At 34.0% G+C, this 22,115-nt stretch overlaps 2 long non-coding RNA genes across 2 annotated transcripts in view; both read right to left on the bottom strand.

Annotated features, from left to right (window-relative positions):
* Positions 1-1,124: 1,124 nt before the first annotated feature.
* Positions 1,125-18,749, bottom strand: LOC109185724. Its single transcript, XR_002055030.1, has 3 exons — positions 18,738-18,749; positions 6,144-6,147; positions 1,125-1,271 (listed from the first exon to the last, which is right to left on the bottom strand). It is a non-coding gene; the product is annotated as an uncharacterized LOC109185724 (long non-coding RNA).
* A 3,103-nt stretch (positions 18,750-21,852) lies between these two features.
* Positions 21,853-22,115, bottom strand: part of LOC109185726 — a 423-nt gene continuing 160 nt past the window's right edge. The window contains exons 2-3 of the long non-coding RNA XR_002055033.1: positions 22,051-22,101; positions 21,853-21,952 (exon numbers count right to left, since the gene is read on the bottom strand). This is a non-coding gene — a long non-coding RNA (uncharacterized LOC109185726). The remainder of the gene's footprint in view (positions 21,953-22,050; positions 22,102-22,115) is intronic.

The raw sequence follows: 22,115 nt of genomic DNA, 5'->3' as shown, positions 1-22,115 counted from the left end.
GGTTGCCTTGCTGACTGGACTCTTACGTGGCATTTTTTTTTCTCTTTTCCTTTACTTTTCCTTTCTTCCTAATCTTCTTCTTTCTTCCATCTGCTATCCTCCTCCTCCGGCAACAATCTCCCCTTCCTCCATATCGTAATCAATCCCTAAATTCAATCTGCCCACTACCACACCCATTGCACCGCTGCCAAGTGCTTTCTTTTCGTTCTCAATTTTAGCCCCAGCCTCGGAAATCTCATTTTCGGACTTGGAATCACTCTCTTCGTGCTTCTTGCTGCGGCGATCGTGGCGGTGATGGTGACGGCGTTTTGATGCCTCCTTACCACAGAAACGACAAAGAGTTCACTTTATACCAACTAAACTCAAAATCAACTGCAAGAAATACATACCCAACGGAAAAAATACTTCTTGAGAATTAATTGTAGAAATAACCAAATAGTTGCTTGTTTGACTACCAATGTACATTCTGGGTCCACCAGGCACCTCATGGAAGGCATGTGAGCCGTTCATCTTCATCCTAAGAGTAAGAGTATGCATCTGTAGAAGAAACCTTAAGTGCAAAATTTTGAACAACTCACTGAATTTTCAGTACACAGAAAGCTAGATCAATAACATGGGGGAGATACGAACCTGATCTGAGAGGAGTCGGAAGAGTCAATTTAAGAGAGAGATAGAGAAATAGAGAGAGAGAGAGAGAGAGTTTAGTGAGAGGATGAAGATGAAGAGAAAGAAAAAGGAAGATGGGGTCTGCCGCCAGTCGCTTCTCCTCCACCGCCAATTACTTCGCCGCCGCCTCCAATCGCTTCTCCTACTCCACCAACTGCTTCACCCCCTCCCCACCTGTCTCTGTTTCATCCCCACCCCCAGCTCCCGTCTATTCTCCACCGCCCCCCTCACCATCTCCACCGCCACCTCCTGTCCATTTTCCACCGCCTCCTCCGGTATACTCTCCACCACCGCCCCCGGTCTATTCTCCACCTCCCCCACACCTGTTCCGTCCTCGTAGCATGGGCAGAACAAGCCGGAGTACGATCACCAACGACCAGATGGAAGAAAGAAGAAGATTAGGAAGAAAGAAAAAATAAAGAAAAGGAGAAAAATGCCACGTAAGAGTCCAGTCAGCAAGGCAACCGGAAAGGATGGATGAAAACGGGCTAATAGGTAAAATTGGAGGAATTTGCGCTGTTAAGTGGGGTAATTGAACGTTTTTTAGGTCCAGTGGTTTGATTGCACTATCGCGTTACGTTCAGTGGCCAATTTGGCCCTTATTCCTTTTTTTTTTTGAAAAAGAATTATTTATTAATAATTTAGATTAAAATCACAGTCAAATACTTTCATATCCCTAATACAATTCTAATTATTATTTTACAAAATCTCTAAATAATAATATTGATTGAAATTACACCATAAATACTTTCCTAACCATAATATAGTTGTACATGAAACATGTCATTGCAAATATAATACTTTTCTAACCTTAATAAATTCACGTACTAATTATTTGGGTAGAGAATCTGCAAAATCATCCTTATTTCTCCAAATAATAATATTGAAGTTGCACTATAAATACTCTCTGCATCCTGAACAATTCTACCATCTATTATTTTCTGTTACATGACTCCAATGTGAATTTCTCCATAATAATTTAATGGTATTTACAATATAGGTACCTATACCGCTTTTCATATTCTATACAATATATTGTTTGTCCACTAATTTTCTGCCCACAAAACTCATTATCAATAAAGAAAAAAAATACTTGATAACAATATATTGTTATACTTAGTAAATAACAAAATATAAGTGTAGCTCAATGTTTTGCAATAATTGAGCAACAAATAATTAAATTAATGATATATTTATGGGTCAACAATATTAAACAAATGATGTTAATTAAGGCATATTATCTACATATAGCATTTATAGACTTATTTTAGAACCATATATTGCAAGCTCCAAGATTTGTTTTATAACTGATTTGTTGTGCATGTTCCCAATTTGTATATTTCATTGGTATTCAATGTAATCCACTAATCCATACCTCCTTCAAGTCTTTGGTATAATTTAAGACTGTTTGATAGATGATCAATGACTTATAAAAATATTGCGAACATGAAGTTACTATCTTTTATTTCCAGCGGATTGAAGTAAATGACTCACCGGTGCCACATTTATTCTAATTTTACATTTTTGAAGTGTCAAAGTGAGTATCTCTAAGTGAAACCAAAATATATACAATATAATAATTAAGAGTATCATTTGAGATGTTTGTTTAACTTAATTTGTGGAGCTAATGTTATGCATTTTTAATAACTGTTCATGGTGTTCAATAGAGTAACCATTAAGCAGTTCATGGTGTTCAATAGTATTGAATATTGATAATATATTAATGAAAATGGGTGAGACAAACCATTGGACATTTGCATTGTTTAAGTCGTCCGAATGAGAAATGTTAGACATATTTGTCAACTAAGTTTATACATTTTAATTGTATAAATTGTATTTTTTAATTACTAATATTTTTTAATGATAGGAAAGGTTATAAAAATTATTTATTTATTTATTAATATTTACGGGTGATTTTCTCAGAGAATTCGCATCCATTTACAAATCTCCAAAGAGTTGTCAAAAAATTCAACAAACTCTTGAAGGAAGGAAAAGTTTATGATATTCACAATTTCGTTGTGCAAACGTTTCGCGACGTTTAAGTTGTGCGAGCACAAGTACATTATGAAAGCGAACAACGACACTTGCGTTAGCGTTACGGATCAAGATAAATCTGATTTTTCCAAAACACATGTTCAATCTCAAGGATTTTGGGTCGTTGGAGGTCCCGGAGGTGTTGATAGCAATAAGCTAATTGGCAAATTTTTGTTATAATTTTGTTCTATATTGGGGTTTTTTTTTTGGTCTTTTTGATATATTAATAATACATTCATGACTGTCAACTTAAAATGGTTTGGTTTATCCTTGTAGATTTGATTGGCCGTGCAATTTCCATTACTGAGCCAAATGTTATCCAAGTCAATCGAAATCCTCAAAGGTTGATTGATTTCGTCATTGAAGATTCCCGATAGGTATTCTTTTAGATGGCTTTTTGATTTGTTTAACTATAAATATAGCGTTCAGCACGTTCACAATTAAGTTATTTTCTTCAGGTAGATTCGTCTGACGATAACCCTGTGGGACGAGCACGTGGATTCTATTTTGCCTTACTGTAATGTTGATTCCGTAGATCCACTGATCGTTATACTCCAACTTTGTAGAGCTAGGGTGACTGATGGTAAGTAATTACCTAGTGACAGTCATAAATTTATTTGATTTGATTATAACTATTTAATATTGTTTTTTTTATATTAGATGGTGATGTTAGGATCTCCAGTTCCTACACTACCAAAAAAAAAAAAAAAAAAAAGGTGTAGTTAGGTCATTGAACATCCCAAATATATGCAATTTCACCTGATAGCATGTTAACATCTATTTCTTCCAGTTGCCTGCTTACGTGGATGATGAGTTGGCATTTTAAAAATAATTTTTAGGGAAAATTGCACATTTCGTCCCTAAGTTATAGGGTAATTGTAGAATTCGTCCATAAATGTTGATTATAATTGCCTTTCGTCCCTAAGTTATCATTGATGTTGTATTTTTTGTCCCTTTACTAAATAAAACATTAGGGACGAAATTTGCAATTTTAATATAACTCAGGGGCAAAAAGTGAGCACGAAAGGACAAAAAGCGCAACACCAATGATAACTTAGGGGCGAAAAGTGAGCATGACCAACACTCGAAGACAAATTCTACAATTAACTTATAACTTAGGGACGAAAAATACAATTTTCTTTAATTTTTAATTTTAAAAAAAAAAAAAAAAAAAAAAAAACGTCGGCCACTGTAAGTCCAACGAACGAGATGCCTTGGTTCGTTGGATTTACACCCCCTTCCCCCCGTCATTCGTATCCGATCGAAGATCTAGAGATCTCTCTTCGTCTTCAACCGGAGACAAAGGAGGGGGGAAGAGGATGGTCGGCGGGCATCCCGACATTTTTTTTAAAAAGTTTTTAATTAAAAATTATTTTTAAAATGTTAACTCACTATACATGTAAGTAGACAATCGAAAGAAATGGAGATTAACATGTTATCAGGTAAAATTACATATATTTAAAGTGTTCAGTGATTCAATTACACTTTTTTTTTCCCGTTTAGTGCCTAATTACATGACCAATTTGGGCCTGGTTCCTTTTTAATAATTTTGGTTTGTCAAAATACAATTATGTTGCATTTAATTATTGCTGGTCTTGCCTATGATGTGCCCCGCGTATGGGGAATTTATATCCTGCACCAGGGCGCGCATTGCATTGTGCGCCCTGATGCAAAACAACGTCGTTTCAGATTTTTTTTTTTTTTTGAAATTTTGCTACCCTGTGTTGGCGGTTAATTTTCTGTAAAAAAAAAAAAAAATTCATGTTCAAAAATGTACATAATTTTATATTAGAATACACATAATTGTATACATGAATGTATATAATTGTATAACAAAATACACATACTTTAAAAAAAAAAAAAGATTATACATATAATCTAACATAATACATAATATACATAAACTTTTAACATAATAAACATCAACTCTTAACATAATACACATTTCGGATGTACATAATTATATAAAAAAGATGGACATGATTGTATAAAAAATGTACATAATTGTATAAAAAATGAACATAATTATATAATACACATAATTGTATAAACAAATACACATAATCACGTCAACTCCCTACATAACTTACCAAAATGATGTTGTTTTGGGAGACGCGGGACACACAATGCTACGCGTGCCGTGGTGCAGGATATAACGATTGCCCATGGTGGCACGGCTCATTAATTACGAATTGGGACATTAAATCTGGTCATATTACCCAGCTGGATGTAACCAATTTACATATTTAATACTCCGTACAATTTTGTTCAAAAAAAAAAAAAATTGTATTCACAACATAAATCTACCTTTATACCCATTAATTGTGTAGATGAGATAACACGTCTTTTTTTTTTTTTTCTGTAACATGTATAAATCGAATTAGTTTTCATGTGTAATGGCTAGTCAATTGAATAAGCAAATAGATAGTCAGATAAAAATAAATAAATGTTTTAACTTTATATTTTAAATTTTAAATAGTTTTCATTTTTTTCTTTTATATACAAAAATATGTTGTGCACAATTTACACACTGCTAATTTGCATTTGAAGTATCTTCGTCACGGTCTATCCCTAGCTATTAGCGACCTGTTCTACATGCATGGAAGACATCACGTAATCCGCATGGACAGCTCAACTGGACACAGAAGTGAAAGTTTGGAAAAATGACTAGGGATCGAATCTCACCAACGGCAGTGTGGGAGCAACCTCTCAAAGTGAGAGAAGTTCCTTGTGTGCAGTGAGCAAATGTCTAGTTACCAGGGTTGGGATTTAGCCTTTTGGAAGAATGGAGGACATCACGTTTGTAGAATCGTCATTTCCATGATTACTCTTGATATTGAGTTTATAGAGTATACGACATTGTATCATCATACAAGATTGATACTAAACATTATAAAATTACTTCTATTATGTTTATCTCGAAAGAGTTAAGAGTTAGTATTAGTATTTTTTTTTCTCTCAATTATAATGAAATTTTCACCGAAGTCTTCAACTTTCAATTCAATTTGATCATCCACTTTTAATCCCTCGATATTTTTGAATCACTAAAATTCAATTTAAAATATCATTGTATGGAGAGGATGAAGTTTTGTAACATTGAGAGCATTTTAAACCAAAATTGGTCAATTTGTAAAAATTGAAAAATTAAAAATGATCAAATTGATAGTTAAAAGACCAAAAGTGATATTATCTTTCTTGAAATAATATTTCCTAAAATGTAACTTTAATGAATATATGCAAAATATACTTTACATTCTCCAAAAAATTTAACTTAATTAATAGTACATTTGACTTTAAACCAGTATGTTTAGGGGGTTTAATCTGTCACTCTTCCTCCTTTTATCCGTGTTTCATTTAGTCTCATTAATGCATTTCTATCTTTCCTTTCAAAACAAACAAATAAATAAATAAATAAATAATTGGTATAAATATCCAATCTTAACCAAACTAAGGGCATCCTTAAAGACCTTAATAGTGAGGGTTTTGATGTGATTTTTGAAAAATTTTTGTAGGTGTGATTAGAAAAGAGAAAATGAGAGAATGTGGTATTAAAAAAAAAAACAACAAAATGTCAGAAAACCCCCTCAAAAAAATTAAATTAAAGCCTATAAACGCGTCGACTAAGCGCAAATTTGCAGTCCACGCAAAATGAAATGCTTTCTTCTTTCTTTTGTGGAGCCCACACAAGAAGACAAAGAACCTCAACATTCTGCAATATCCAAAGAGCATACCAATAGGGGATCTTACCTAGTTTTTGAAATAGTAAAAATTTTAAGGTTGAATTTTTGTCAGGCAATAGACGCCACTTGAGGCGTCTTCATTTAGCTTTGTTATTTTATTTTTAATCTTTTGGCCGTTGCTATGCAGCAACGGCCACAATTTTTATTTTGTTTTGATAAAATTATTTTTGTTTATATAATCTCTTTTAGTCATATACTATATAATTTAATTTTAAATATTATATTTATTAGTAATTTAATTTTATAATTATCATTTCAACTAGATGTTGATACATTAAAATATTTATAATTATAAAATTATTTGAATTTTGATATGTTTAATTTAAATATAATAAAATAATAATTATAATTATAATTTTTAAAAATTATAATGATAATAAATAAAAATAATAATTAAAATATCTACTATATATATATATATATATATATATATATATATATATATATATATACTAATAAGAGCCCAAAAGAGTTAGGCCTATAATGGGTAGAAAAAATGACGGTCAAATTTTTTAATCAAATGAATGGCTCAGATTGATCAGATTTTAATATTTCTTTAAGATTTACTCATTTATCCTTAATGAATATGATTTTCTGTTAACTTTTCCGTTAAATATTATTTTTTCCTTTAATTTCGGTTAGTTCACCGTTAACTTACTCATTGATTTCAATAAGAAAGGTCTTAGGTTCGAACCACATCCCAATCAAAGTTGGCATAATTAGTACTCTATTTTCCTCTTATTAAATTAAATAATAATTTAGTAGCTACAACAAAAAATAATACATATGCATTTCTTTAATTTAGAATTATGTGTCTACAATGACTTTATTTAAAAAAAATATTCATTATCAATAAATTAACTAAGAGAAATAACCATTCAAAAAAAAAAAAAAAACTAAGAGAAATAATTTCATTAGTTATATTGTATTTATTTTTCTCCAATATAAAAATTCTTTACATTCAAATTCATCAATTGATTATAATCGCTACATTGTCCCTACAATGTCTTTATTAAAAAAAATTATTCATTATCAATAAATTAATTAAGAGAAATAATTTTATTAGTTATATTGTCTTTATATTTCTCCAATGTAAAAATTCTTTACATTCAAATTCATCAATTGATTATATTCACTACATTGTCTATTATCTTTTTTGTGCATTATTATTTAATTAAATATCAAAGTTATAATACAAAATAATGCTATATGTTTATTTACCAAGTATTTTATTAATACCATGAAAAAATTAAAAAAATATAATTAATAAAGCCAATTATATTTACTACTTGGGGAATTTGTTGACAAAGAGAGTATTCAAATCACACAACAAATTGAAGCAAGAACTATCTCGCAATGTCCTTGTTTGACAATCAGCAGTTAGCGATTAGCGTTAGTGGATTATTTTAGCGAATTTGACCAGCGAATTATATCAACGGTTGGTAAAAAGATATTTGAAAAAAACTGTTTAGATTAACATGTAAAATAACCTAAGGGTATACATATATTTAATAATAATAATAATAATAATAATAATAATAATAATAATAATAATAATAATAATAATAATAATAATAATAATAATAATAATTGTTTTTAAAAAATAACAAAATAACAAAATATAATTAAGCCAATCATATTAACTACTTGGGGATTTATTGACAAAAAGAGTATTCAAATCACACAACAAATTGAAGTGTGAAACTATCTCGCAATGTCCTTGTTTGGCAATCAGCCGTTAGCTCTTCAATATTAGTATATATTTAATATTTTATGCCCTAATTTTTATTTGTTCTCCCTTATGTCCCGTATTTGGTTTCAACCATACCTATACAATTATTTTATTGACAATTATAATCAATCTTGACTATATTATCTTGCATTTGTAAATTTAGAATTGTCTATTTAAATACGCAAATTTAACATTCAATTATCTATGCATGAACAATTCCAATATAATTTTGCCTTGATATATTTTAAAGTACTTGTTTTAAAAAAATAATAATATTGGGCATTATCCCAATCGCGTAATGCGCGTAAAAAACTAGTAGTAAAATAAATGGTGAGTCCATAAAAAAATTGAGAAAAAATCTAAACTAATGGGAAGAAGGATTTTTGGGATTAAGTAAGATAATGAATGATAAAGTGAAGATTGAACCCACAAAAACTTGAAAAAAAATCTAAACTATTGAGGATGCCCTTATACACCGTACTTTCTCTCTCTCCTCAAAACCTGGTCCAAAAACCCCTAATGGGGCTGCTTTAACTATGGAATTTTATATTACACTATCAACATATTGATTGCAATCTTAAACTACGGGGAATACCAAACATCGTATATATGCTAAAAAAGAAAAAACCAATATATATAACTCATTAAAACCAAATGAATTTTCTCAAACTCAATCATTATTAAATTAGCATTCAATTTAGGACAAATATTAAGTTTTAATTTGCTATTTGAATTTTAATTTAATATTAAAGTTCATATTAAATTGCCTCAAGTATTGCAATTTATTTAAAATATATTAATATACAAATCTAAGCAATATTTAAATTATTTTATTATTATAATTAAACATTAAAAAAAACATGTTTTAGGAATGGTTTAGCATATTATTAACTCATAAATTCATTATTAAATATCATTTAGTTTTGAACCTTTGGGCCAATTTAGGGCATTATGGTCTATTAAAACTGTTTGTTTGGTTTCCCTTTAATTTCCGACATATTTTAGTTTTATGCGTCTCTAAGACTCTAAAACATATTTTGAACAAGCTATTTGAGACTTATCTTGGGTCATTAAAGTATGGCTCACATCATTATTGAGTAATATTTGTATGATAATTGTAGTTGTTTTATTTGACTATAACATCTTCATTGAGTTTTAATTATTACTAACTAGGAATAAGGTTCAAATTGGCCACTGAACGTAACTTGAAAATACAATTATGCCATTGAACGAAAAAATGCAATTAAGCCACTGAACACTCTAAATGTATGCAATTTCACCTGATAGCAAGCTACCATACATTTTATCAGGTTACCCATTTACGTGGATGGTGAGTTGGCATTTTAAATAATAATTAAAAAAAAAAAAACGTCGGGGGTGCCGTGAGACCCCACTTTCCCCCTTCATTCGTCTCCGGTCAGAGACGAAGACAGGCTCTTCGTCTCCAACCGGAGACGAAGGAGGAGGAAAGCGGCGAAGGGTGGCCGACGGCCACCCTTGTAACACCCTGTGTTACGGCCTGTAACCCAGACTAATTATTTAACTGCTTACCATTAAAAGAGGTTTAAATCCCCTTAATTAATTAAGAAGGGGCCACCATGGATCATGAACCCTTATCCTTAAACCAAACCTTTAGTCCTATAAGAAATAGAATAAGTGAATCCTTACCATTCAGACCTTAGTTAGGGCTCTTATATATATATATATATATATATATATATATATATATATATATATATATATATATATATATATATATATATATATATATATATATATATATATATATATAAGGACCTAGGAGGCACCTAGAAATCTCACCACAATAGATTCCACCACACAAGAACCCATGAATTCCTTGTCACCAAACGTAGGAGGAATCACGAGGAGGAGATCTTAGAGAAAGAACCTTAGTAGCCAAGGATTCTAATTAAGGCTAAGAGGTAACCCATGTCTCAACAAAACCTATTTTCCTTGCTATAATCTTCTTCATTGGCTCCTTTGATAAATGATTCAGTGTTTGAGTTTTGATAAGGCTTTGCCTGAGATTGATATGGTGTTTTCGACTATATTGATTTTCCAAAATTAGTCCCTGGCTTTTAATTTGGACACTTTACGTCCCTTGATTTTCAACTTCTTTTCAATTGAGGTCCTTTCGTCAGATTACGGTAAAGTGGACCTTAAATGAAAGAGTAAAGTAGTCATTTCATCTGCCTAATGTATAATTCTTCGTATTTCTTTCTTGTATATGCGACTTTGGACATCAGATTCACTTAATTGCTTAATACATAATGGAATTTTGTTCTTCGAGTGATTTAGGGATTAAGCAATTAAGTGAATCTGATGTTCGAAGTCGCGCATATTAGGGTGAAAAATGAAGAATTATACATTATGAAGATGAAATGACTACTTTACCCTTTCATTTAAAGTCCTATTTACCGTAATCTGACGAAAGGACCTCAATTGGAAAGAAATTGAAAGTAGAAGGACGTAAAATGTCCAAATTAAAAGTCGATGATTAATTTTGGAAAATCAATATTGTCGGAGGACCATTGCTGGAATTAACTCTTCTTGATTCTATGATATGTTATATAAACGATCTTTGTGTTTTAATTATGACTAGAGCCCTAGGGTTATAAACGTGGATTTCGTATTGTGTTAACTCTTGGTATGTTTGGGTGGGATTTTGCATGTTCGGGTGTTGAGTCTTGGCATGTTTAGGATTCGTGTTAGGATGTATTTGGTGTGATTCTTGGGTTAAATCAGTTACTTGAATACATGGTGTCGTCGTTTGTGTTTGAATGTGTCTGGACATGGCTTCGGGTTCCACGAAGGATCCCGAGACCAAAATATTACATAGGAGTCAGTGGGGGGTAGGTGGGGGCAGGGGTACCCGCCACCTACCCGCTGCCCGTGCCCTCTTCCCAGCGGGCAGACAACTGCTCGCCGGGCACCCGCTGGCTTATGGTTCGTCGCCACCGGGTGGCCCTCCACCCCATTTGTTGTATGTGAGTCTAGTTTGATGTATCGGGTACCATTCTTAGGATGAAAGAGTCTTGTGTATCGCATGCTAGTTGAATTGGTATCCCGTTGGCCTAGGAGGAAGGTGTATGACCCCTTAGGAGTGTCGTGAGTAGTTTGATGTGGTTTGTTAGGTATGAGTTATATTAGGATAAGTGTTCCCCGATGATTCCCCTCCTTATGTGTTAATATATATATATATATATATATATATATATATATATATATATATATATATATATATATATAGGGCTGCGGTCCTTAATCTGGTTGCGATCAGATATACATGATAATAGGGCTGCGGTCCACCGTTTGGTTGCGATCAAACGTTATGATATAAATGAGCTGCGGTTCATCGATTGGTTGCGATCAATCTCCTTGTGCTACAGTACAAGTAGGGTGCTGCGGGGCCATGTCAGAGCTATATGCATTGACACTTCGTGTATGGACACGTGAAGGGTCTTGCGGCACCACCAAATGTGTAAACGTGTTTTATTGTTGATTGTGGCTGAAATAGTAATCGAATATTGATATGATTGATATGGAATAGTCTTGTGACCTTAGGGTGCATGCTAGAATATTTATGTGTGTGATTAATTATATTGAATGTGTCTACCATTGCTTGATTGAGTCTACTCTCGGTTTTAAATTAGAGTTTCATTAGTATATATGTATTCCGGCTTCAAAATGATATTCCTTATATATCTACCTATATTGTACTTAACGCGTTGGAGTGGGTTACCAGCATTATTCGCTGAACAGATATATTTGGCTTTCAGGCACAGATGAGTAGCTCCGGAGCGCGCTAGTCGGACCCATGGACCTAGCTAGATTAGTTCTTTTATCGGCCTGCGTGCCTTGAAGTTGTACTAGATTTTGATTTGAGGATTTCTGTTCTTTGGATAGTTTAGCCTGTGCATCTGAGTTCTCCAGCTCAGATGTGGCATAGCACCCCGACAATTATGTTTAGTTATGCTCTGTTTGAGATTTGATAATAGAATTGTCTTTATTTCATAAGCGTTAAAAGTTTTAAAATTTAGGGGTGTTACAACCCTGACGTTCTTTTTTTTTTTTTTTTTTTTTTTTTCAAATTAATTTTTAAATTTTAATTTTTAGAATTTATTATTAAAAATTATTAAAAATAACAACTCATCATCCACATAAGCAGGTAACCTGATGAAATGGGTGGTAACATGCTATCAGGTGAAATTGCATTATTTTTCGGGCGTTCAGTGGTCTAATTGCATATTTTTTTTCGTTCAGTGACCTAATTGCATTTTCAGGTTACATTCAGTAGTCAATTTGGACCTTATTCCTTACTAACTACCATATTTTGGTATTTAATATTGATAATAATATTAAATTTTAGATCTATTTTAATACTAGACCATTTACTATACCATTTATGTTATAGCTTACTTCGGCCATTAAGAATCATAGGCCTAATTTGATATATATTAAACTTCAGGTAATTCATTTAAATAATGTGATTCTGTCTCTCTATCACTTCTCTCTCATGTAGAAAAAAGAAAAGAAGAAAACAAAACTTTAAAGCCATGTTATGTTATAGAGTGCTATCTGATTCTATCTTGTATGCATGTGACAGATTATTTATTTATTTCACAAATATAGTGCATGTGCTGGATATACAACGTACATTATGCATCTATCACCACCATATAATAATAATTGTGTCGGCATATATATATATATATATATATATATATATATATATATATGTATGTATGTATAGAAGCAATAATGCAAAAACAAAAATTTAGAAAAGAAATTTAAAAAAGAAAGTTAGGTTTCACATGGTTTGAAAGAAGAGGAACATGTATGTTGGTACAGAAAATCACGTTGGGGAAGAATGTCTTCAAACAACAGCAATCAACATCCCATCTATATATCCCTTTAATTTGATGAGATTCAAGTCTGTCGTTGTCGGATTGCATTGCCATTGCCATTCCCATGCATAATATAAACAACACAACCCGGTAAGAAAGCGACTACACTACACAATATAATGACTTGTTGAATGATGATGATCCAAGCTAAGCTAAGGCTAAAACAATTTCAATACTTTATGAGGTGAAAGAATTTAAATTTACTTATTCGGTCATGAATTTTCAAAGAAGAAATTGCAAATAATTATTACATTTTTTTTTGAATGTTACTGGCCCTATTACATTGTAGTATCTGTTCATATACTTTCTCAGGCTCAAACTCGTAACCTTCCAAATGGAAGTCCAACCCGGATACCATTAGACCACATAGTCTTGGTAAATAATTATTACATTTACATTTATCAAAATAGAATATTTTGCATCTAATTCAGTGTAGCTAGATTACCCATAATAATTGACTGCTTCAAACCAATAAAACTAATAATAAGTCATTCGGTTGGGAGCTAAACTTGTAACTTGTAATATAACCTTGTTATTATCAAATTAATTAACAGATTTACCAACTTGGTTGTGGCCGCTCAGGGGGATTTACCCTCGTTTTAATTTCTTTGTATGATAGTTTATGTTTTTTTTTTTTTTTCAAATATATATATTGAAAATAAGAAATGGTGATGTGATCAACAAATTAAACTGACAACACAATAATAATATTCCGACATGTTTGAATTATTTAATAATATATATTAACATTTTTAAGGGATCGGACCATTTGGTTCGCGAAAAATAATTGAAGAGGATTGAAAATTAAATTCTATGAAAAAAGAAGTTACAAGTAAAATTGAAATTTCATTATTTTTTTGTTCATGGTAAAAAAGAAATTACTAGAAAAAGATGTTAATGTATAGTATGGAGGTGTTGATTTGATGAAATGAAGAACTTATCACTCAAACTGTTAATACAAATGAGGTCGTTAACATGTCTGATGAAGGAAGTTTGAAAGGATATGAGAGTGAGGGAAAGGCCAGGAAGCTGCATAGTTTCAGACCGGCCTAAAATTGACATGAACGTACACACCAACATTTTGCGTAGCTTGGATTAATGTTTAACACTAAGGCTAAATTGAGGGAAGTTGTGCTTAATTATGCATTTAATTTGCCAATGGCAAGGAATTTATATTTGATAAAAATGATAAGGTTAGAGTGGTTGTACGTGATGAAATGCAAGCATGAAAATTGTCCGTGGAAACTAAATGTTGGATTTAACAAATTAAAGATGATAAGTGTTGGAGGATTACATCATATCGCCCTTACATGACAATCATGGAGATGGATGTTTGAAAATGAAATGGTGATCGACTTCCATAATTATATTGTTGCTAAAAGGTGGAATTGAAGAAGGCCATTCATGACTGTCCTACTTGAACAATGAAAGACTTTAAAGGCAAGGTGAGTAGTGATGACCACATTTTACTCGATCACTGACAGGCAAGCCGGCCTGTAAGTTTGGCTAAAAATGAGATAAGGCCGGGGTGAAGCTAGCTGAAGAAAAGTTTAAGAAGAGTTACTGTGCAGAATTTCAGAAAACAAATCAAACACGTACCTTCTTGCTTAGCTTTGTGAAATTGAGTGATATGATTTGGTATATGAGGATGAGAAGCATCGATTCCTTAGGATGCACATTTGTTGAGAGGTATATATGTAGAGAAGGGTTTATATATTGCGGGCAGACCTATAACTACTGGGGTAGATGGATGCATGCATGTCATCTAAGGGGCAAATTTGATTGATGGTAATGATGGAATCTTCCCTGTTGCATACATACGTTGTTGTAGAGGTTGAGATCAGAGCAAAGAATCTTGGTTCTAGTTTTTAGAAATGCTGAAAGGCCAGGAGACCTCCAAATTGATGAGATGAGACAACCAACATTTACCTTTATGTCAGACAATTCAAGCAAAATATATGGCTTGATTCCTGCACTTAATTGAGACAGTCTTACACTCTTATCAGGGGTTAGACACAGATTTTGTGATAGATAGACATATACATTGAAAAACCTTTGAAGTAGTAGCTAGAGCTACCACAGTTAACAATTTTAGACTTGAGGGAAATAGATAGGGATGTGTTTACATGGTTGGCTGATAAACACTCATCTCAGTGGTCTAAGTCTCATTATATTTTACTTGCAGTACGTGCACAATGTGAAATGCTTGATAATAATATTTGTGAGTTTTTTAATGCAATGATAAAATATGCTAGGGATAATGCATGCATTGATTAATTGCTTGGCGATCATCATGATTAGACTTTATGAGCGTAGCTAGGCTGCTTTAATTTGAAGTGGAATGGAACTATATATATGCCCAACTATTATTGCAAATATTCAAATACGTACTTGAGAGACAAGTTGGAGGGTATTTGGGCCATCAAAGTGATGATTTTGTGTTTGTAGTAAGGGGAATGTATGAAGGTCAACACGTACAATTAAGGTGGATCTAGAAAATAAAACTTGCACTTGTAGGATCGGAGATCAGAGCTCACTGCTATACCATGCAAACATAATGTTTGTGCAATATTGTTGAAGCATGGGAAAGGTCCTATATATGATTATGTTGCAATCCCAACATTTCTCAAGGCATATATATGCAGGTTCTATAAGTCTATTAGCATGTCATGAGGAGTGGGTAGCTACTGATAGAGATCGAGATTCCTCATTGCCACCGTTATATACTGCCAAGTTTGGAAGACCTAGCTTAGGAATGGAAATTGAGAAACAAGTATGCTAATGAATTAACTAAAGGTGGAGTGCATTTGTCTAAGAAGTTTGTTAATTTGCATTGTTCTATCTGCGAGAGTCAAGGGCATAATAATAGAAGAAAATGTCCCCAAAGACCCACTCATGGAATTGTTACTAAAGTAAACTTAATTTATAATTTCTTGCATCTTCATATTCTTAATTTCCAACTTCTTTTGTGTTGTAGGCAACTGCAACTGTATTGCCAGTGGATGTGGTATAATAGAATCTGGTGGCAGAAAATATGGTTATGGCAAAAGAGATTCTTGTTATCACTTATCACTCAACCTCCAACAGAAGAGTATTTGGATATTTCAGGTGATATAAAGCTCCCTAATTTGTTTATGTTGCCACACTTTCTTTACTATTATGTGTATATAATTCATACAATATTGTAGAAAAAATGTATTGGCCATAACAAATAGAGATGAACCAAGGACAAGCAAGTAGTGGGGATGAACCAATATCAAATGAATTGGTCAGAATAGTGGAATTGGCACAACACAGAGAGATGCGAAAAATACTTCCAAAGAAAATATTCAACTCGGGCATCAAACAACGGTAAATCAAAGATCTATGGGAATGTTAAATTTGCAATCAACATTGAGTGATTAGAATCTAATGTAGGAGTGAGCAAAATATTGGTTAACCGACCAATAATCGAACTGATCGAGAAAAAAAATTTCAGTTTTCCGATATTTCGGTTATTTTACGAGTTTGGGAGTTCAGTTTCGATCGATTAATAATATACTTAAATAGCTAGCTAAGCCCACGGAGGTGTCAATGCGGGTTGGCCCGTCCCACCGCGAGTTTTTTTTTTTTTTTTTGGGCTTTTGTGGACTGGAAAACACACAGCCCAAGCCCGCTTCATGTGGGCTCGCGGGTCACACGGGCCTAGCTTCAAAAATAAAAATATAAATTTTATTATTTTATATTCAAACTAGTATGATACCCGTGTGATAGCACGGGATGAATATTGTTCATCTTATTGTGTAATTGTATGAAAAATTTAAGAGATGATGTAATATATAAAAAGTTGACACATAGTAGCAGATTCAAAAGTTTGTTTATCAACAGATAGAAGCTTCAAGTCAGAAGAACTCAACATAGAAGCCCAATAACTCTCTTTCACCTTTGTAACTAGCATATAACAAATTCTGTTAGTAGTTAGCTTTTCTGTTTCTTATGTTAGTTTTCTTCTTCCCTTGCTTAATCATCTTCTTCTAGCTGTATATAATAGAAGAGAACAACAGAATGTAAAGATTATGAGAATAATAAGCCACACAGTTTTCTTCCTCCGCTCTCTGTGTTCTACCTTCTTCATGATTATCAACATGGTATCAGAGCTTCCATGAAGCTATGGCGTGGAGAATACCTATCCCTACAAATCCAATTCCCATTCCGGCATTTGCTGCACATCCGATCCTTGATCCAAATGATCGAGCCAATCCTCTTAGCCTCCATCTCAGACTGATCCCAAGTTCTTCTACTGGGATCAATGCAACACGATGGTTCTATCGTGGATCCTCAGAGCTGTTTCACATACTATAGCACGAAGTGTTCTATGGATCAATACGGCGGATGGAGTATGGAAAGATCTGAAGAAACGTTTCAGTCAACAAGACATCTTTCGCATTGCTGAAATCCAAGCTGAAATTCATCAGATAAGGCAAGGTAACCTTTCAGTAAATGAGTATTTCACTCAGATTAAACTGTTATGGGATGAATTAGTTGTTTTGAGGCCTGCCCCCTCTTGTGAATGTTCCCCTAGTTGTAAGTGTGGATCTGACTTATCTGAGAAGGTCAGAACACACCTTGAAAATGATATGTTGACAGCCTTCCTGATTGGGTTGAATGAGAACTTCACAAATGTCAAACAACAGATTATGCTGATGAAACCCCTTCCTGGTGTTGGAGAGGCTTTCTCTATGGTTTCCCAACAAGAAAGGCAAGTGGGAATTACCCCAAACACCTTAGGAGACAGTGTGACAGGGGCCATTGCCTTCTTCACAAAATATGATAGTAATGGCAGGAGACCCTTCCCAAATCAGAAGCAAAAACCTGTGTGTAGTTATTGTGGGTACACAGGACATACAGTTGACAAATGTTACAAGAAACATGGCTACCCTCCTGGTTGGAAGCCAAGAAACAAGGGCATGGGGTCTGCAAATCAAGTCCAATCCTCTCTGCAAGAAGATAATTAACTCCCTAGAGATTGGTTCTTCTACTACTAAGGATGATTATAGAAGATTCCTGGAGTTCATGCAACAAGAAAGAACAAGGAGTTCCCCCCTTGATGATACTCCTCAAGTCAATGCTATATCAGCAAACTTCATTCCTGATGTCAAATTGGAAGGTAAGACAGCTAATCCTGCATCTGTCTTAGATAATTCCTAATCATCATATTGGATTCTTGATAGTGGTGCTACACACCATATTGTATGCAATGAACATCTACTACAGACATCAAAAAGGGTGCAAGGGATATATGTGCACCTACCAAATGGACACCAAGCTCAGGTGTCTCACATTGGAACCATCCAGTTATCTGCTGACTTAATCTTGCAGAATGTGTTGTGTGTGCCTATTTTCCAGTACAATTTGATCTCCTTGGGAGAACTCATGAGAAATTCAAACTGCAGTATATGGTTTCACTCTAACCAATGTGTTATACAGGATCAACACTCTGGAAGGATGATTGGTATGGCTAAGCTAAGGAAAGGACTCTATCAGCTCAACTTTCCTGATTTTTCTCACTGTAATCTTGCTGTTAATTCTTGTAGCTTCTGGCATGCTAGATTAGGCCACACTTCTGTTAACAAAATGAAGTTTCTTCATACATTAGACAGTAAAATTTGTAATGACAAGCCTACTACATGTGACTGTTGCCATTTAGCCAAGCAAAGAAGACTTCCCTTTCAGTCTAGTGTTTCTGTCTCAAATAATTGCTTTGATCTCATTCATGCTGACATATGGGGACCATATCATGTACCCACAATCTATGGTTACCAGTATTTCTTAACATTGGTAGATGATTATAGCAGAGCTACATGGATATATCTTATGAGGAAGAAAAGTGAAGTTAAACAGCTTATGCAAACCTTCTATGAGCTAGTCAGTACACAATTTGGGAAAAATGTTAAATGTATAAGGACAGATAATGGAAAAGAATTTCTCATGGAAGAATTCTATCAACATAAGGGTATCATTCATCAAACATCCTGTGTATACACACCACAGCAGAACAGTGTTGTTGAAAGAAAGCATGGTCATATCTTGTCCATGTCAAGGGCATTAAGGTTCCAGGCAAGCCTTCCTGAGGAGTTTTGGGGAGATTGTATCCTCCATGCTATCTATCTGATCAATAGACTCCCATCTGCAGCCTTGAACAATCAAATTCCATATCAAATCCTTTCTGATAAGGTGCCACAGTATCAACATCTTAGGGTGTTTGGTTGCCTAACTTTTGCTGTTGTTCCAAGCTGCCTAAGAAATAAATTCTCACCAAGAGCTAGGAAGTGCATTCTCCTAGGCTTTGCAAATGGCATGAAAGGATACAAACTTTTTGATGTGGAATCAAAGGAAGTCTTTGTGTCAAGAGATGTTTCTTTTTATGAGAATATATTTCCCTTTCAGAAGTTAGAAAAGAAGGATCATGATAATCTAGTGCTGCCATCTGAAAATACACCTTATTTGGATACTGAGGATCATGTCCTTATGCCTGTTACTGAGCAGGTTTTACCTGAAGTCCAGTCCCTGGAATCTCAGACAAGTGAAGCCACTAATACTGAGATCATTCCCACAGATGCACCTCAACAGAGAAGATCAACCAGAACAAAAACAACACCTAACTATCTCAAAGATTATAGCTGTCAGAATGTGGCTGCAAGACAAACATCTCCAAGTTTCTATCCTATGATAATCTGTCAGAGAGATACAAAGCCCTTGCTGTCAACATCTCAGATATCAAAGAGCCAAAGAACTATAATGAGGCCATAAAGAAGGAGTGTTGGAGGAAAGCCATGGAAGCTGAGTTCAAGGCATTGGAGGCAAATAACACATGGATCATCACAGAACTTCCTCCTAACAAAGAGCCAATAGGCTGTAAATGGGTCTACAAGACCAAACTCAAGTCTGATGGGACCATAAAAAGACACAAAGCTAGGCTTGTGGCCAAAGGGTACACTCAAACACCTGGGCTAGACTATCTGGACACATTTAGTCCTGTTGCCAAAATAACAACAATCAGGATGCTACTGGCTATTGCTGCTATTAAAGGCTGGTTTTTACACCAGCTAGATGTTAACAATGCATTCCTGCATGGAGAATTGAGTGAAGAAGTCTATACGAAACTACCTCCTGGCCTCACATCACCCAAACCTGGACAAGTTTGCAGGTTAGTGAAGTCTTTATATGGTTTAAAGCAAGCTAGCAGGCAGTGGAATGTCAAGTTGACTCATGAGTTATTTGGTATGGGTTTTAGGCAGGCTGTCTCTGATTCTTCTTTATTTACCAGAGGCAAAGATGATAAATTTGTAGCCTTACTTGTATATGTTGATGATGTGGTGATTGCTAGTCCTGATTTGAGCCAAATAAAGCAGATCAAAGGACATTTAGATGATGTGTTTCACATTAAGGACTTGGGCTCCTTAAGTTTCTTTCTGGGATTGGAGGTTGCCAGAAGTAATAAGGGAATTGCAATGACACAAAGAAAATATACCATGGAATTACTTGAAGATGCAGGTTTTTTACATTGTAAACCTGCTAATACACCCATGGTTACATCTATTAAATTCAGCAGGACTAGTGGCAATCTACTTGAAGATCCTACTCAATACAGGAGACTTGTGGGCAAACTATTGTATCTAACTATCACTAGACCTGACATCAGCTATGCTATCCAACAACTGTCTCAGTTCCTAGACTACCCCACTGATATACATATGCAGGTAGCTCATAGGGTTCTTAGATATATAAAAGCAGCTCCAGGACAAGGCCTCTTCTTCTCAGCTACATCCTATCTTCAACTTAAAGGATTCACTGACTCTGATTGGGCAGCTTGTCCAGATACTAGAAGGTCCATCACAGGGTTCTGCATGTTCCTTGGCAATACTTTTAGTCTCCTGGAAATCCAAGAAGCAGGTGACCATCTCCAGAAGCTCATCTGAGGCAGAATATAGGGCCCTTGCCACAGCAGCTTGTGAAATCCAATGGTTGATCTACCTAATGCAAGACTTGGGGATAGCTGGAACTCCTCCAGCAATGCTGTACTGTGACAACAAGTCTGCTATTGCAGTAGCTGAGAATCCAGTCTTCCATGAGAGGACTAAACATATTGAAATTGACTGTCATTTAGTAAGGGAAAAACTCCAAAAAGGTGTGTTGAAACTACTCCATGTTACTACCTCAAATCAGCTTGCTGATGTGTTTACAAAGCCACAAGCACATAGTACCTTCTGCTACTTCATCTCCAAGCTGTGTCTCCATAATATGTATCCTCCAGCTTGCGGGGGGATATCAACAGATAGAAGCTTCAAGTCAGAAGAACTCAACATAGAAGCCCAATAACTCTCTTTCACCTTTGTAACTAGCATATAACAAATTCTGTTAGTAGTTAGCTTTTATGTTTCTTCTGTTAGTTTTCTTCCTCCCTTACTTAATCATCTTCTTCTAGCTGTATATAATAGAAGAGAACAACAGAATGTAAAGATGATGAGAATAATAAGCCACACAGTTTTCTTCCTCCCCTCTCTGTGTTCTACCTTCTTCATGATTATCAACTTTGTTTGAAAACAAAATGTAGGCAATACTGAAAATGAAATTATAATGAAATAAAAGAAGTAGGATACATTGGTTATACTATTTGTGATCAAAGCTTCTCTTCTTTGAGTTCTTTCACAATCGTCTTCATTTTCTTTCCCACAACATTAGTAGAATACTGATCATTCAAAAAAACGTTTCACTGAGCGCTTGAGTGGTTCAACTTCATCAGCATCAATTTCACCGTCACCCTTGGATTTTTCCTTTATGGGTGTAGTGACCTCATCTCCAGAAGACAAATCCTTGAAAACAATATTAACAAACACAAATTAAATATGATTCAAATTAAACAAATAAACATAAATATAGTGATTACTAAATTAATCATGAGGAATATTACCTCTATGTGGTTGTCTTGCATGTTGTGTAATTTTGAACAAATATCTGATTCCTGTGTAATTAATT

This window comes from Ipomoea nil, unplaced genomic scaffold (genome assembly GCF_001879475.1).
Source record: "Ipomoea nil cultivar Tokyo-kokei standard unplaced genomic scaffold, Asagao_1.1 scaffold1353, whole genome shotgun sequence".
Taxonomy (NCBI): domain Eukaryota; kingdom Viridiplantae; phylum Streptophyta; class Magnoliopsida; order Solanales; family Convolvulaceae; genus Ipomoea; species Ipomoea nil.
Note: the sequence above shows the minus strand (reverse complement) of the source record. Positions and strands in the feature narration are given on the sequence as shown.